Source organism: Coccinella septempunctata, chromosome 5, assembly GCF_907165205.1.
Source record: "Coccinella septempunctata chromosome 5, icCocSept1.1, whole genome shotgun sequence".
NCBI lineage: Eukaryota > Metazoa > Arthropoda > Insecta > Coleoptera > Coccinellidae > Coccinella > Coccinella septempunctata.
The window spans coordinates 14,004,366-14,019,886 of record NC_058193.1 but is presented as its reverse complement, the minus strand read 5'-3'; the positions used below and the strand labels follow the sequence as shown (position 1 = coordinate 14,019,886).

Below are 15,521 nucleotides of genomic sequence, written 5' to 3'. Positions count from 1 at the left end.
ATAAAGGATGTAAGGGAAAAATTAAACAAAATTGAAGTCTTTAGAAGGCCTCGAGTCAACATATTTTGAAATTGCAACCATGTTTTTGTCAAGACATGATGAATCTACAAAATGAAGTTAATAATATAAATACATACTCGGATACATATGATTGATATACAGATGATTGGTTGGTAAATTCCCAAAAGCTATGATGAACAGCGGACACTATGATGGAGGCATGATGAAAGGAGAAAGACAAAAGTTAATTTAAGTATTTTCGCATGCTGTTTTATTATTCAAAATAAATGATTCTTATAATCAACAAATCAGGTGCAATTGACATTTTTGTTTTGGTCTTCGAAACTAAACTTCTACTATCCAAAATAAGTAGGTACATAGATAAAATATATCTATATACAGGATATCTGTGAACAAATGCGAAGAACTAAGGTAGATGATTCCTTAATGAAAATAAGCGGGGGTAGTTCCTATAAATTTTTTTCCAAATCGACAGCCCTTCTAAAATACAGCCTTTGGAAGGCGATGACGAGTTCACAGGTTTTAATTTTTTTTACAGAAGCACTGAGTAGATTGTTACCAGTTTCAACTTCGGCAAGCTCGTAGTTTAGGCGGTAAATTGCTATCGATTTTTTCAATGTGTCTCTCCCTTAAATTCAAAAATTTCTGTGAAAATGTTGAAATTTGAGTTTTTATGCTATTGTAATAGAAGTATACGAAACTAGCAGGTCGGGGGGATCCAAGATTTCGGGCCGATTCACCTTAAAAAAACATAATAAAATGAATTTCGTGAATAACTACCGAGGAGAATCCACTATTCTCCACTATAAAAAATTAGTATTATTCCAATAATATACCGACTTAATGAATGCTACGTTGCTATTACTATAAGGCCCGGTTGATCACTTCAGGATTAGGCCGAGATTTAAGATGATCCTAGATTGATCTGACAGAACTGAATTGAAATGTCAAAATCAATCTAGGACAAACTTTAATCCCGAACTGAACAACTGCTATACATGTAGAGTTTCGGATTTTGCGAGAATCTACTACTTTTTCTTCAAAACAACAACTACGCTGAAGGAAATGTGATTGACTGTTAGCGACCAGAATATCAACCATCTGAATTCTGTAGTCCATACAAATTTTTTTGAACTCTCATCATACTAATATAGCAGTCTGATACTGAAATCCGTCATTTGACAAAATGAGTTGTCAGTCATAGACTGACCAACATTTTCGAAAGCTATTGATCTATTAATTAAATCGTTCTATAATTGGTCTTAAATTGACAGTCGTATTGTGAACAACGATATGCAGCGGATTTTTCTAAACACGAAATAAATTCTGAAATGTTTCGGATCATGAGGTTAATTGAATAAGTATCTTGTTCGTATCATTTGTTGAACTTCATTATTCTAAATATTCTTCAATGAATGAAAATATAATATCAACACACATAATTGATTTATTCGTCATCAAATAATTAAATAAATCGTTTCTCCAAAAATTTCGAGTCTTGAGGCAAATATAATATTGAATTATTTACATCGTTATTTGTCGAACTTCAAAGTTCTGAATGAATTAAAATCTAAACTTGACAATATACGAGACAGTTTTCGCAAGAGTTTCAATGAAATCTGAAAATTTTCATCATTCTAGAGCATTCTGGACATCAATAATTCTCGAATCGTCCATGGCATAAATTCAATTTTATCCAATATAACACGCAAAACGAAATGTTACTCGAACTCATCTTGAGCAATTCGTTCCTAAAAAGCTCGAATCAGGTAGAGAAGTTTGAACCCTTCGTATCAGCATTAACACGTGTTTTGCAGTAAACAGATGCCGATTTCATTTTCAACGGGCAATGTAACCAGGGTCGGGGGGATGAACCAGAGTCTCTGGATGAACGTTTCTCACAACAAGAAGAATTTGAATTTTCATATGAGGGTGAGGCATTTGTTTCAAAATTTTCAGAGTACAAGGAGTATACAGGGTGTTTCACGAGTAAACAGACAAATGAAAACCGTGAATTGAGGGCATTGCGCGGAGTTCAAAATCACCCCATATACAGGGTGTCCCAAAACTAGTGAATCAAACGTCACACCACGATAGAGTAAACCAAATATTATCGAATGACACCAACATTAGTTCAACGAAAACGTACCGTTTCCAAAATAATCAGAATTTTATTAAAACACCTAAAGTTCCCGATTTTCGAACTATTTTTCTTAATAACAGGGCCAGTTTGTGAAGAAGGATATCGATTCTAAATTATATTGAATTAAGATTATTGTTTTATCTCCCCTAATTGAAATTATTTTAAGTAGTTAATCGATAACTGTAATAAATAGGAATATTGAAGAGATATATATGCTGGTAGAATATTGGGCTAGGAAATTCTTTCTCGGGCTCTCAACGTTCAAGATAATTGAAAATAAAGGTTTCGATGACAAGCGTATGAATGATATTTTTCCAGTAAGAAGATAAGTATCGAAGAAGTAGAGTTTCATGTCGGACTTGAGGCTGATTTTAAGTTAAAAGGAAAACGGTTTAGTTTAGATAATAACTCGCCCATAAGAGCTTATATATCAATTCAATATTCGAAGATAATTGATTCGGCGTTGTAAGAATTAGCAGGCTCTTGAGTTTTAACCGGCTAATTCAATTAGTTCAGAAAAATGCAAGGTTAGCGCGTCGTAGAATAATTCTGGATACACCCACGAGAGGTGGAGAGGAAATTTGGGTTTTTGGTCTAAGAAGGGGAATGATAAAAAGGAACCAAAATAGGGAAGGGAGTCAGTGGGAAGTTGGTCGAAGAAAATATACGTCGGGAAGACGGAAGTAGAATCCGGGATTCTAATAGAGTAGATTTGGAAGTCCGAAAGTAAGTTCGGCAGTCCGAGAAATTTAGAAGTATTTTTTTTTCGGAGTTAGGTCTCAAAAAGGGAGACGGGTACAAGCTATTCGGGGAATAGTGTAAGAGATTTAGTACCGTGGTTAAAGTCAGTCAGGGCGTAATAATTGCTTTTATTTGTGATATAGATCGGATATAGGATTTTAGGAATTTTGGATAGAGTCGAAACGAATAGCGTTAATCGTTGACGACGGAAAAGTGCGGGAAGTGCGGTTGAGTGTAAAGAATTCGCCGTACTGTGCGAGGAAAGTCTGGTGATCGAAAAGTTCACCAGCAACCCCAGGCGAACGACGGTCGCTGGTCGCAGAAAAAGGTAGAAGGTTCCAATTTTTGTTTGTCCAGAGTCCTGAAAGCTCCTCTAAAATTCATCTGATTTTTGATCATATTTTTATTGTTGTTGTGAAATTGAGAAAAGAGAATTTTTTAATCCAAGATTTTTATCGATGAAATTTTAATGATTATTGCTTTGCGCACTTTGCATGTGTGAAAGAAATTGAGATTTTTATTGTGGTCGTTATCGACCAAATACGTGCTTGTATTCAAATTTCTGCAATAGATTTATTCGTTAAATTTAACAGATTTTCATTTAAATTTTCTCCCCAGAAAATATAGAAAAACATCAAAGACCTGTCCTTCGCGCGACGGGCCGAATCCACCATTTTTGCCCTTAAGGGGGCCTTCAATTTTGTGTAGTTAACATCTTAAAAATAATCACCCCTTGTTCAGTGGAAAGCCGCTCTTCCATTGATTCCAGGTAAGGGGTGTTTTATTTCATAACCATAACCTAAGTCTCGACCTAAGTTGATGTTAATTGAAACAATTGTTTTTTCTACATGATTTTCAATACTCAGATTAAACAGGGGTGATAATATGGGGTAAAAACGCTATCCTTAATCACAAATTTGCCTTGTGATTGAAAAAATAGTTCGAAAATCGGCAACGTTAGGTTAGGTTTTCTCAGAAACCGTACATTTTCGCTCAACTAATGTTGGTGTCATTCGATAGTATTTGATCTACTCTATCGTGGTGTGACGTTTGTTTCAATAGTTTTGGGGCACCCTATATATAGGTTTCTTCAGTGTTTTTTGAAATTTCTCGAATTTCCGTTCGGCTATAAGTCCTGAAATTCTCTATCAAGTCGACTGAAAATTTATATTTAGCCTTGAGTTGTTAATTTCATTGAAACAGAGCATTTAAATTCGACAAAAATCAGGACCGGGCTCAGTGAGGCTTTACTTCAAACTCATAAAAACAACGTGTATGTAGTTTTTTAATCATAATTTAAACTTTTTTGTTATCTGCATTATTATTGTCTCAAAATGAATTGATTTTTGGGTTGCGCCACCTGTTGATCATGTTTTAGAAGTAATTGTTTTGGTCAGACGCCTTCAAGGAATAGAGCACTTCATGAAAAATAGAAATTCTTAATTGATTTTTTTTTCAAAGAAATGAAATGAATGTGTTCAACAATTATACCATATTCGGTCTTCAAAATAGTCATTCACAATGATAAAATGTTTCAAAATTGATAATGCACAAATATGGATGGAAAAACTACGCTATCTTCAAACTAAATATTAAAACTTGATCTTCAGAATTAATCTATTTTTCTTTGGACAACTAGTTGTGTGAATGAAAACAAAGAAAGAAATCGCGGGGTGTCAGATCTGGAGATCTAGCAGTCCAATGTTGGGGTCCTACCCTTCTAATGAAATGACCTGAAATACTGATAAATACTTTTGCTAGTGCATGAATATCATCAATGTTTCAATAACAAATTGTAATAAGACCAGACCAATCCATAGATTTCCATAGATCCAATAATGAATATAACGGAATAAGTGAAGAACTCGAAAGTGCATTTATCATACTTATTCGAAGTGCCAATCATTACCTTCACTAAAAGACCAAATGAGGTGAAAATCAATTCGGAAAATTACTTCAGGTCCACGTTGTCCATAAAAAGCGATTCATTCGGAAGATATCAAGTTATAATTATTATTTTCATGATAGCGTAGTTTTTTATTGCTATTTTTGTTCATTATCAATAATAAAGCTTATTATCACTGTGAATGATTTATCTGAATAACCAGATATGCTAAAATATCAAAAACGAAAAAATTCAGTTGAACATTTCCAATTCCATTTTTAGATTTCCACATCTGATTGGCGATCATATTCATACCATTAATTATTGTGAAGTAAAAGTCAATATGCTGCGCTGGTTTTTTCTAGAGGCATTTCACCACCAAACAATTATTCATTAAAAATTATCCACTGATAAAGCATACCAAACTTTCATTGATTTTGAGAAAATAAATGCAGATACCTGAAAAATTGAAAATTATGACGAAAAAAACTACAAACAGAGTGTTTTGCATGAGTTTAAGTTTGAATATAGCCTCAATGAGTCCGGTGCTGTGTTCGTCAACTTTTAATGTTCTGTTTTATTGAAACTTACAAGCTTAAGCGGATAATGAGTTTTTAGCCGAATACAACTAAATTATTTGGAGTTATAGCTGAACGAAAATTCGGGAAATTTGAATAAACTCCTCTGTATATCGGAAACGGAATGCCCAAGACACACATATGAGGTGTTTTTGAACTCAGCTCAATGCCCTCTATTCACGGTTTTCGTTTGTCCGTTTACTTGTGAAACACCCTGTGTACTGAAAAATCGCAAAAGACTCCTCGAGCAATTAAGAAATGCCATTAAATCAAGGAGTTTCTTTTGATGCGCTATGATGAAAAATGTCAATATCCAGTTATTATTATTATTTATATAATTATATCTCGAAAACCAAGGCACTTTTACCAAACGTAAAATATATTTATCTGAAGCGCCATAGAGTCCTCTACCCCCAGGATCCATATTATCCATTCATTACGCCACACCCTGTATAATTATTATCATTATATCAATGTATTGAAAATAAACAGACATGAATACGAGCCAGTTGTTTTGTGAGGTGAAGCTCCTCTTGCTTCAAACTTCTTCTAATTATTTTGACTACCATTCACGCAAGATGATTTTTGTTGAAGAATTCAACATTCTTGTAATTATCCGTTCATTTCTTCAAGAGATACCCATTCCCTACCACCTTTGATTATTCAACTCAATGCTAACACTGCATCAAATGCATTTCATCTTCGGGTTGATTTTTTTGAATTCTACAACTGATGTAACGTCTTCAACCTCCAGCCAAAGAAGATGAACAACAGTAACTCTCCTCAAGCTACTGATCACTTGTATTTTCCATATAAATAAATAGATTTGGTATGTCTTCAATCAGTTTGTATGAACGTCAATTATGTTCGTTACATATTTTCGACTCCATATTTTCCGAAGTGATTTGACATTGTGATGAAATACGTAATTACTGAGAGACTCACGTAGAACGGACTACGTAGCACTGATTTAAAACTCAAAAATGTTTCGACAAGCGTCTTAACCCAACATTTTCGTATCATACAGAGTGAAAGGTATCCAATTTTCATGACCAATCCAGTGCTAAAATGAAAGGGAATGAAGTATAGAAGCTGAAAGTAAAACGTATATCTTTATCGATTCATTCGGGAAAAACATTTATATGGAGTTCCTGATGTCGTGAATATAATGCCCAAAAATTAGACTACTATTTCATACCAGAACAAATTCGGTAAAATTGTCTTTTGAATTAATCTTATATGTCACGAAAAATTTCATTTTCATGCATCATTCATTTTGGGACCTATATGGTAATAAACTCCCCTATCGGACGAAGTATCGTAGACATAAGCATATTTATTCAAAACTGTCCAAATTCATTCACACCGAGATCACGAACCTTATCAATCAATTATCAGCGTATGAAGTTTATCAATATTAGTATCGTTCTCGAACTATTTACAGGTTTCAATATGTGTGAATGAATCGGAAGAGCAGCTGTATTCTATATATGAGTAGAATTCGAGCTGTCTTACTTTCTGTCCTCCTAAAATCTGGCAACGTAGCGGGAGGTGAGAGCGCACTACTAATAAGAAATATATGCGGAGGTAGTAAGGTCTGATTCGTTTGAAGAAAAATTTGTCGATAAAAATCTTTTCCCCTCTTTAGGTACCCCTGTTATTTACCTTCCCCTCTACATATATAAACAAAAATTATTCCAATTATATAACTGCTTCACCCGGAGGTCAGGTCGCCCAATGAACTTAACGGAGGTAGCAGCGCACTACGGGTTCATATATATATATATATATATATATATATATATATATATATATATATATATATATATATATATATATATATATATATATATATATATATATATATATATATATATATATATATATATATATATATATATATATATATATATATATATATATATATATATATATATATCAAGGATACTCCCTACGTAGTATCCTCGATTTTTCCCCTCCGGACATCGAGCACGGCACATTTTTCAACCCCCATCTCCATCCCAATTGACTCGCTGAAAGCTGAAACTATCTCTAACATTCTTCTCAGTTGTTCGGAGTTCGCTCCATAGAGTTTCAAGTCGTCCATATATAAGCGGTGAGAGATGGTGACTTGCCTGTTCTTATTTATGACATATCCATAGTTGGTGTTGTTGAGGATTATGCTGAGAGGATTGAGAGCTAAACAGAACCAAATGGGGCTCAATGTGTCTCCCTGAAATATACCCCTGTTTATCTTTATTTGTTCTGTCTCCACCAGTACATCTCCCGATCGCACGAAAAGGGAGGTCCTCCAGTTCTTCATCAGGTGCCCCAGCAATTCGATCACCTTTCCGGCTATCCCATGCATCTCCAGAACTTTCAACAGCCACGTGTGCGGGACAGAGTCAAAAGCCTTTTTGTAGTCTACCCAGGCAACGGAAATATTTCTGAGCTTTTTTCGCGTTTGTTTGGTGACAATATGATCTATGACTAAAAGCTCTTTACACCCCTTTGTCTTCTCTCGGCAGCCACCTTGTTCTTTGGTCATTAAGTTGTGGTCAATTCGGCAAAGTATGATATCAATTCCTCGAAAACTGTTGGATCGATTCGAACCAAATCTTGAAACTGCACATAGTTTTCGAATTGAGATGCACATGTTGAATTTCAGTTCGGTAGTGCAGATAGGAATTGAGATTTCAGTGGTCTATTCGGCAAAGTGTGATATCAATTCCTCGAGAACTGTTGGTTCAATTCGAACCAAATCTTGAAACTGCACATAGTTTTCGAAATGAGATGCACATGTTGAATTTCAGATCGATAGTTCTAATAGGAATGGAGATTTCAGAAGTGGATTCGACAAAATATCATTTAAAATCCTAAGGAATTATTGGATCAATTCGAACCAAATCTTGAAACTCCACATAGTTTTCGGATTGAGATGCACATGTTGGATTTCAGTTCGATAGTTCAGATAGGACTTGAGATTTCAGTGGTAAATTCGGCAAAGTGTGATATCAATTCCTCGAAAACTCTTGATTCAATTCGAACCAAATCTTGAAATTTCACACAGTTTTCGAATTGAGATGCTCATGTTGAATTTCAGTTCGATAGTTCAGATGAGAATTGAGATTTCAGTGGTCAATTCGTCAAAGTGTGATATCAATTCCTCGAAAACTGTTGGATCAATTCGAACCAAATCTTGAAACTGCACATAGTTTTCGGATTGAGATGGACACTATCGAACTGAAATTCAACATGTGCATCTCAATTCGAAAACTATGTGCAGTTTCAAGATTTGGTTCGAATCGATCCAACAGTTTTCGAGGAATTGATATCACACTTTGCCGAATAGACCACTGAAATCTCAATTCCTATCTGCACTATCGAACTGAAATTCAACATGTGCATCTCAATTCGAAAACTCTGTGCAGTTTCAAGATTTGGTTCGAATTGATCTAACAGTTTTCGTGGAATTGATATCACACTTTGCCGAATTGACCACTGAAATCTCAATTCCTATCTGAACTATCGAACTGAAATTCAACATGTGCATCTCAATTCGAAAACTATGTGCAGTTTCAAGATTTGGTTCGAATCGATCCAATAGTTCCTTAGGAAATGAAATGATATTTTGCCAAATCGACTACTGAAATTTTCATTCCTATCAGAACTATCGATCTGAAATTCAACATGTGCATCTCAATTCGAAAACTATGTGCAGTTTCAAGATTTGGGTCGAATTGGTTCAACAGTTTTTGAGGAATTGATATCACACTTTGCCGAATAGACCACTGAAATCTCAATTCCTATCAGAACTATCGAACTGAAATTCAACATATGCATCTCATTTCGAAATCTATATGCAGTTTCAAGATTTGGTTCGAATTAATCCAACAGTTTTCGAGGAATTGATATCACACTTTGCCGAATTGACCACTGAAATCTCAATTCCTATCTGAACTATCGAACTGAAATTCAACATGTGCATCTCATTTCGAAAACTATGTGCAGTTTCAAAATTTGGTTCGAATTGAACCAACAGTTCTCGAGGAATTGATATCACACTTTTCCGAATAGACCACTGAAATCTCAATTCCTATCTGCACTATCGAACTGAAATTCAACATGTGCATCTCAATTCGAAAACTATGTGCAGTTTCAAGATTTGGTTCGAATCGATCCAACAGTTTTCGAGGAATTGATATCACACTTTGCCGAATTGACCACTGAAATCTCAATTCCTATCTGAACTATCGAACTGAAATTCAACATGTGCATCTCAATTCGAAAACTATGTGCAGTTTCAAGATTTGGTTCGAATCGATCCAATAGTTCCTTAGGAATTGAAAACATATTTTGTCGAATCGACTACTGAAATCTTCATTCCTATCAGAACTATCGATCTGAAATCCAACATGTGCATCTCAATTCGAAAACTATGTGCAGTTTCAAGATTTGGGTCGAATTGGTTCAACAGTTTTTGAGGAATTGATATCACACTTTGCCGAATAGACCACTGAAATCTCAATTCCTATCTGCACTATCGAACTGAAATTCAACATGTGCATCTCAATTCGAAAACTCTGTGCAGTTTCAAGATTTGGTTCGAATTGATCCAACAGTTTTCGTGGAATTGATATCACACTTTGCCGAATTGACCACTGAAATCTCAATTCCTATCTGAACTATCGAACTGAAATTGATAACTGTATTTTGCGGGATAAGGACGAACTCTCAAAAGATCTTAAAGTATATTCAGCAACGTTTCGCAAACTCTCGTTTGCTTCATCAGGCCTAAAAACATTATAAAAATGTCATACAAAACACTTACAGTAAAGTATAAATAAATACCTCTATACTATAAATAAGACATTCAGATGTAAAAACTTTAAAAACCGACGGCATCAACTGTATATTCCACGTCAAATCACAAAAAAAAACAGCTTAAAATACTAAAAGTTTGGCTAAAATTCATTTGGAAAATTCCAGAATATTTACATCCAAAATAAATCATAGGAAAACATAACCTGAAAACACAACAGAACAAACCAATACAGTAAAACAATATCAAGGCTGTCAAACACAGAATTATCTTCATTTTCTTTCAATGAAATACCGTACATTAATTAGTTTCCACCAAGCTCGCACAGCACTATAAATGCACATATTTTGTTAAGACAGAATTGTAAAGTTTGCTTAAATGTTCAGTATCAGATCTAAAATTAACAGTGTTGTTAATGTTAATATGTATCATTTCTAAAATGTTCCTTTTTCTAAAATGTTGTTCATTCAACAATGTTGTTCAACAATGAACAACATTTTAGAAAAAGGAACATTTTAGAAATGATACATATTAACATTAACAACACTGTTAATTTTAGATCTGATACTGAACATTTAAGCAAACTTTACAATTCTGTCTTAACAAAATATGTGCATTTATAGTGCTGTGCGAGCTTGGTGGAAACTAATTAATGTACGGTATTTCATTGAAAGAAAATGAAGATAATTCTGTGTTTGACAGCCTTGATATTGTTTTACTGTATTGGTTTGTTCTGTTGTGTTTTCAGGTTATGTTTTCCTATGATTTATTTTGGATGTAAATATTCTGGAATTTCCCAAATGAATTTTAGCCAAACTTTTAGTATTTTAAGCTGTTTTTTTTTGTGATTTGACGTGGAATATACAGTTGATGCCGTCGGTTTTTAAAGTTTTTACATCTGAATGTCTTATTTATAGTATAGAGGTATTTATTTATACTTTACTGTAAGTGTTTTGTATGACATTTTTATAATGTTTTTAGGCCTGATGAAGCAAACGAGAGTTTGCGAAACGTTGCTGAATATACTTTAAGATCTTTTGAGAGTTCGTCCTTATCCCGCAAAATACAGTTATCAATTTATTAATTATTGTGGTGGACACTAATATTTGCATTCTATCGAACTGAAATTCAACATGTGCATCTCAATTCGAAAACTATGTGCAGTTTCAAGATTTGGTTCGAATCGATCCAATAGTTCCTTAGGAAATGAAATGATATTTTGCCAAATCGACTACTGAAATCTTCATTCCTAACAGAACTATCGATCTGAAATTCAACATGTGCATCTCAATTCGAAAACTATGTGCAGTTTCAAGATTTGGGTCGAATTGGTTCAACAGTTTTTGAGGAATTGATATCACACTTTGCCGAATAGACCACTGAAATCTCAATTCCTATCAGAACTATCGAACTGAAATTCAACATATGCATCTCATTTCGAAAACTATGTGCAGTTTCAAGATTTGGTTCGAATTGGTCCAACAGTTTTCGAGGAATTGATATTTTACTTTGCCGAATTGACCACTGAAATCTCAATTCCTATCTGAACTATCGAACTGAAATTCAACATGTGCATCTCAATTCGAAAACTATGTGCAGTTTCAAGATGTGGTTCGAATTGATCCAAAAGTTCTTTAGGAATTGAAATGATATTTTGCCGAATCGACTACTGAAATCTTCATTCCTATCAGAACTATCGATCTGAAATTCAACATGTGCATCTAAATTCGAAAACTATGTGCAGTTTCAAGATTTGGGTCGAATTGGTTCAAAAGTTTTTGGGGAATTGATATCACACTTTGCCGAATAGACCACTGAAATCTCAATTCCTATCAGAACTATCGTACTTAAATTCAACATATGCATTTCATTTCGAAAACTATGTGCAGTTTCAAGATTTGGTTCGAATTGATCCAATAGTTCCTTAGGAATTGAAATGTTATTTTGTCGTATCGACTTATGAAATCTCCATTCCTATTAGAACTATCGATCTGAAATTCAACATGTGCATCTCAATCCGAAAACTGTGTGAAATTTCAAGATTTGGTTCGAATTGAATCAACAGTTTTCGAGGAATTGATATTACACATTGCCGAATTGACCACTTAAATAAAATCCAATTCCTATCTGAACAATCGAACTGAAATTCAACATGTGCATCTCAAATCGAAAACTGTGTACAGTTTAGAGATTTGGTTCGAATTGATCCAATAGTTCCTTAGGAATTGAAATGATATTTTGTCGAATCGACTTATGAAATCTCCATTCCTATTAGAACTATCGATCTGAAATTCAACATATGCAATTCATTTCGAAAACTATGTGCAGTTTCAAGATTTGGTTCGAATTGATCCAACAGTTTTCAAGGAATTGATATCACACTTTGCCGAATTGACCACTGAAATCTCAATTCCTATCTGAACTATCGAACTGAAATTCAACATGTGCATCTCAATCCGAAAACTATGTGCAGTTTCAAGATTTGGTTCGAATTGATCCAACAGTTTTCGAGGAATTGATAACACACTTTGACGAAATCACCACTGAAATCTCAATTCTTATCTGAACTATCTAACTGAAATTCAACCTGTGTATCTCAATTCGAAAACTGTGTGAAATTTCAAGATTTGGTTCGAATTGAATCAACAGTTTTCCAGGAATTGATATCACACTTTGCCGAATTGACCACTGAAATCTCAATTCCTATCTGAACTACCGAACTGAAATTCAACATGTGCATCTCAATCCGAAAACTATGTGCAGTTTCAAGATTTGGTTCGAATTGATCCAATAGTTCCTTAGGAATTGAAATGATATTTTGTCGAATCGACTTCTGAAATCTCCATTCCTATTAGAACTATCGATCTGAAATTCAACATGTGCATCCCATTTCGAAAACTATGTGCAGTTTCAAGATTTGGTTCGAATTGAACCAACAGTTTTCGAGGTATTGATATCACACTTTGCCAAATAGACCACTGAAATCTCAATTCCTATCTGCACTATCGAACTGAAATTCAACATGTGCATCTCAATTCGAAAACTATGTGCAGTTTCAATATTTGGTTCGAATCGATCCAACAGTTTTCGAGGAATTGATATCACACTTTGCCGAATTGACCTGACTGAAATCTCAATTCCTATCTGAACTATCGAACTGAAATTCGACATGTGCATCTCAATTCGAAAACTATGTGCAGTTTCAAGATTTGGTTCGAATCGATCCAATAGTTCCTCAGGAATTGAAATGATATTTTGCCGAATCGACTACTGAAATCTTCATTCCTATCAGAACTATCGAACTGAAATTCAACATGTGCATCTCAATTCGAAAACTATGTGCAGTTTCAAGATTTGGTTCGAATCGATCCAATAGTTCCTTGAAAACTGTTGGATCAATTCGAACCAAATCTTGAAACTGCACATAGTTTTCGAAATGAAATACATATGTTGAATTTCAGTACGATAGTTCTGATAGGAATTGAGATTTCAGTGGTCTATTCGGCAAAGTGTGATATCAATTCCCCAAAAACTGTTGAACCAATTCGACCCAAATCTTGAAACTGCACATAGTTTTCGAATTTAGATGCACATGTTGAATTTCAGATCGATAGTTCTGATAGGAATGAAGATTTCAGTAGTCGATTCGGCAAAATATCATTTCAATTCCTAAAGAACTTTTGGATCAATTCGAACCAAATCTTGAAACTGCACATAGTTTTCGAATTGAGATGCACATGTTGAATTTCAGTTCGATAGTTCAGATAGGAATTGAGATTTCAGTGGTCAATTCGGCAAAGTAAAATATCAATTCCTCGAAAACTGTTGGATCAATTCGAACCAAATCTTGAAACTGCACATAGTTTTCGAAATGAGATGCATATGTTGAATTTCAGTTCGATAGTTCTGATAGGAATTGAGATTTCAGTGGTCTATTCGGTAAAGTGTGATATCAATTCCTCAAAAACTGTTTAACCAATTCGACCCAAATCTTGAAACTGCACATAGTTTTCGAATTGAGATGCACATGTTGAATTTCAGATCGATAGTTCTGATAGGAATGAAGATTTCAGTAGTCGATTCGGCAAAATATCATTTCAATTCCTAAAGAACTTTTGGATCAATTCGAACCAAATCTTGAAACTGCACATAGTTTTCGAATTGAGATGCACATGTTGAATTTCAGTTCGATAGTTCAGATAGGAATTGAGATTTCAGTGGTCAATTCGGCAAAGTAAAATATCAATTCCTCGAAAACTGTTGGATCAATTCGAACCAAATCTTGAAACTGCACATAGTTTTCGAAATGAGATGCATATGTTGAATTTCAGTTCGATAGTTCTGATAGGAATTGAGATTTCAGTGGTCTATTCGGCAAAGTGTGATATCAATTCCTCAAAAACTGTTTAACCAATTCGACCCAAATCTTGAAACTGCACATAGTTTTCGAATTGAGATGCACATGTTGAATTTCAGATCGATAGTTCTGATAGGAATGAAGATTTCAGTAGTCGATTTGGCAAAATATCATTTCATTTCCTAAGGAACTATTGGATCGATTCGAACCAAATCTTGAAACTGCACATAGTTTTCGAATTGAGATGCACATGTTGAATTTCAGTTCGATAGTTCAGATAGGAATTGAGATTTCAGAGGTCAATTCGGCAAAGTGTGATATCAATTCCACGAAAACTGTTGGATCAATTCGAACCAAATCTTGAAACTGCACAGAGTTTTCGAATTGAGATGCACATGTTGAATTTCAGTTCGATAGTGCAGATAGGAATTGAGATTTCAGTGGTCTACTAGGCAAAGTGTGATATCAATTCCTCAAAAACTGTTGAACCAATTCGACCCAAATCTTGAAACTGCACATAGTTTTCGAATTGAGATGCACATGTTGGATTTCAGATCGATAGTTCTGATAGGAATGAAGATTTCAGTAGTCGATTCGGCAAAATATCATTTCAATTCCTAAGGAACTATTGGATCGATTCGAACCAAATCTTGAAACTGCACATAGTTTTCGAATTGAGATGCACATGTTGAATTTCAGTTCGATAGTTCAGATAGGAATTGAGATTTCAGTGGTCAATTCGGCAAAGTGTGATATCAATTCCTCGAAAACTGTTGGATCGATTCGAACCAAATCTTGAAACTGCACATAGTTTTCGAATTGAGATGCACATGTTGAATTTCAGTTCGATAGTGCAGATAGGAATTGAGATTTCAGTGGTCTATTCGGCAAAGTGTGATATCAATTCCCCAAAAACTGTTGAACCAATTCGACCCAAATCTTGAAACTGCACATAGTTTTCGAATTTAGATGCA

At 34.5% G+C, this 15,521-nt stretch overlaps 2 long non-coding RNA genes across 2 annotated transcripts; one reads left to right on the top strand and one right to left on the bottom strand.

The window, feature by feature from the left end:
• Positions 1-10,105: 10,105 nt before the first annotated feature.
• Positions 10,106-10,297, bottom strand: LOC123312789. Its single transcript, XR_006537682.1, has 2 exons — positions 10,220-10,297; positions 10,106-10,162 (listed from the first exon to the last, which is right to left on the bottom strand). It is a non-coding gene; the product is annotated as an uncharacterized LOC123312789 (long non-coding RNA).
• Positions 10,298-11,036: 739 nt separating this feature from the next.
• On the top strand, positions 11,037-11,228 carry LOC123312767. Its single transcript, XR_006537679.1, has 2 exons — positions 11,037-11,114; positions 11,172-11,228. It is a non-coding gene; the product is annotated as an uncharacterized LOC123312767 (long non-coding RNA).
• The last annotated feature ends 4,293 nt before the right edge of the window (positions 11,229-15,521 follow it).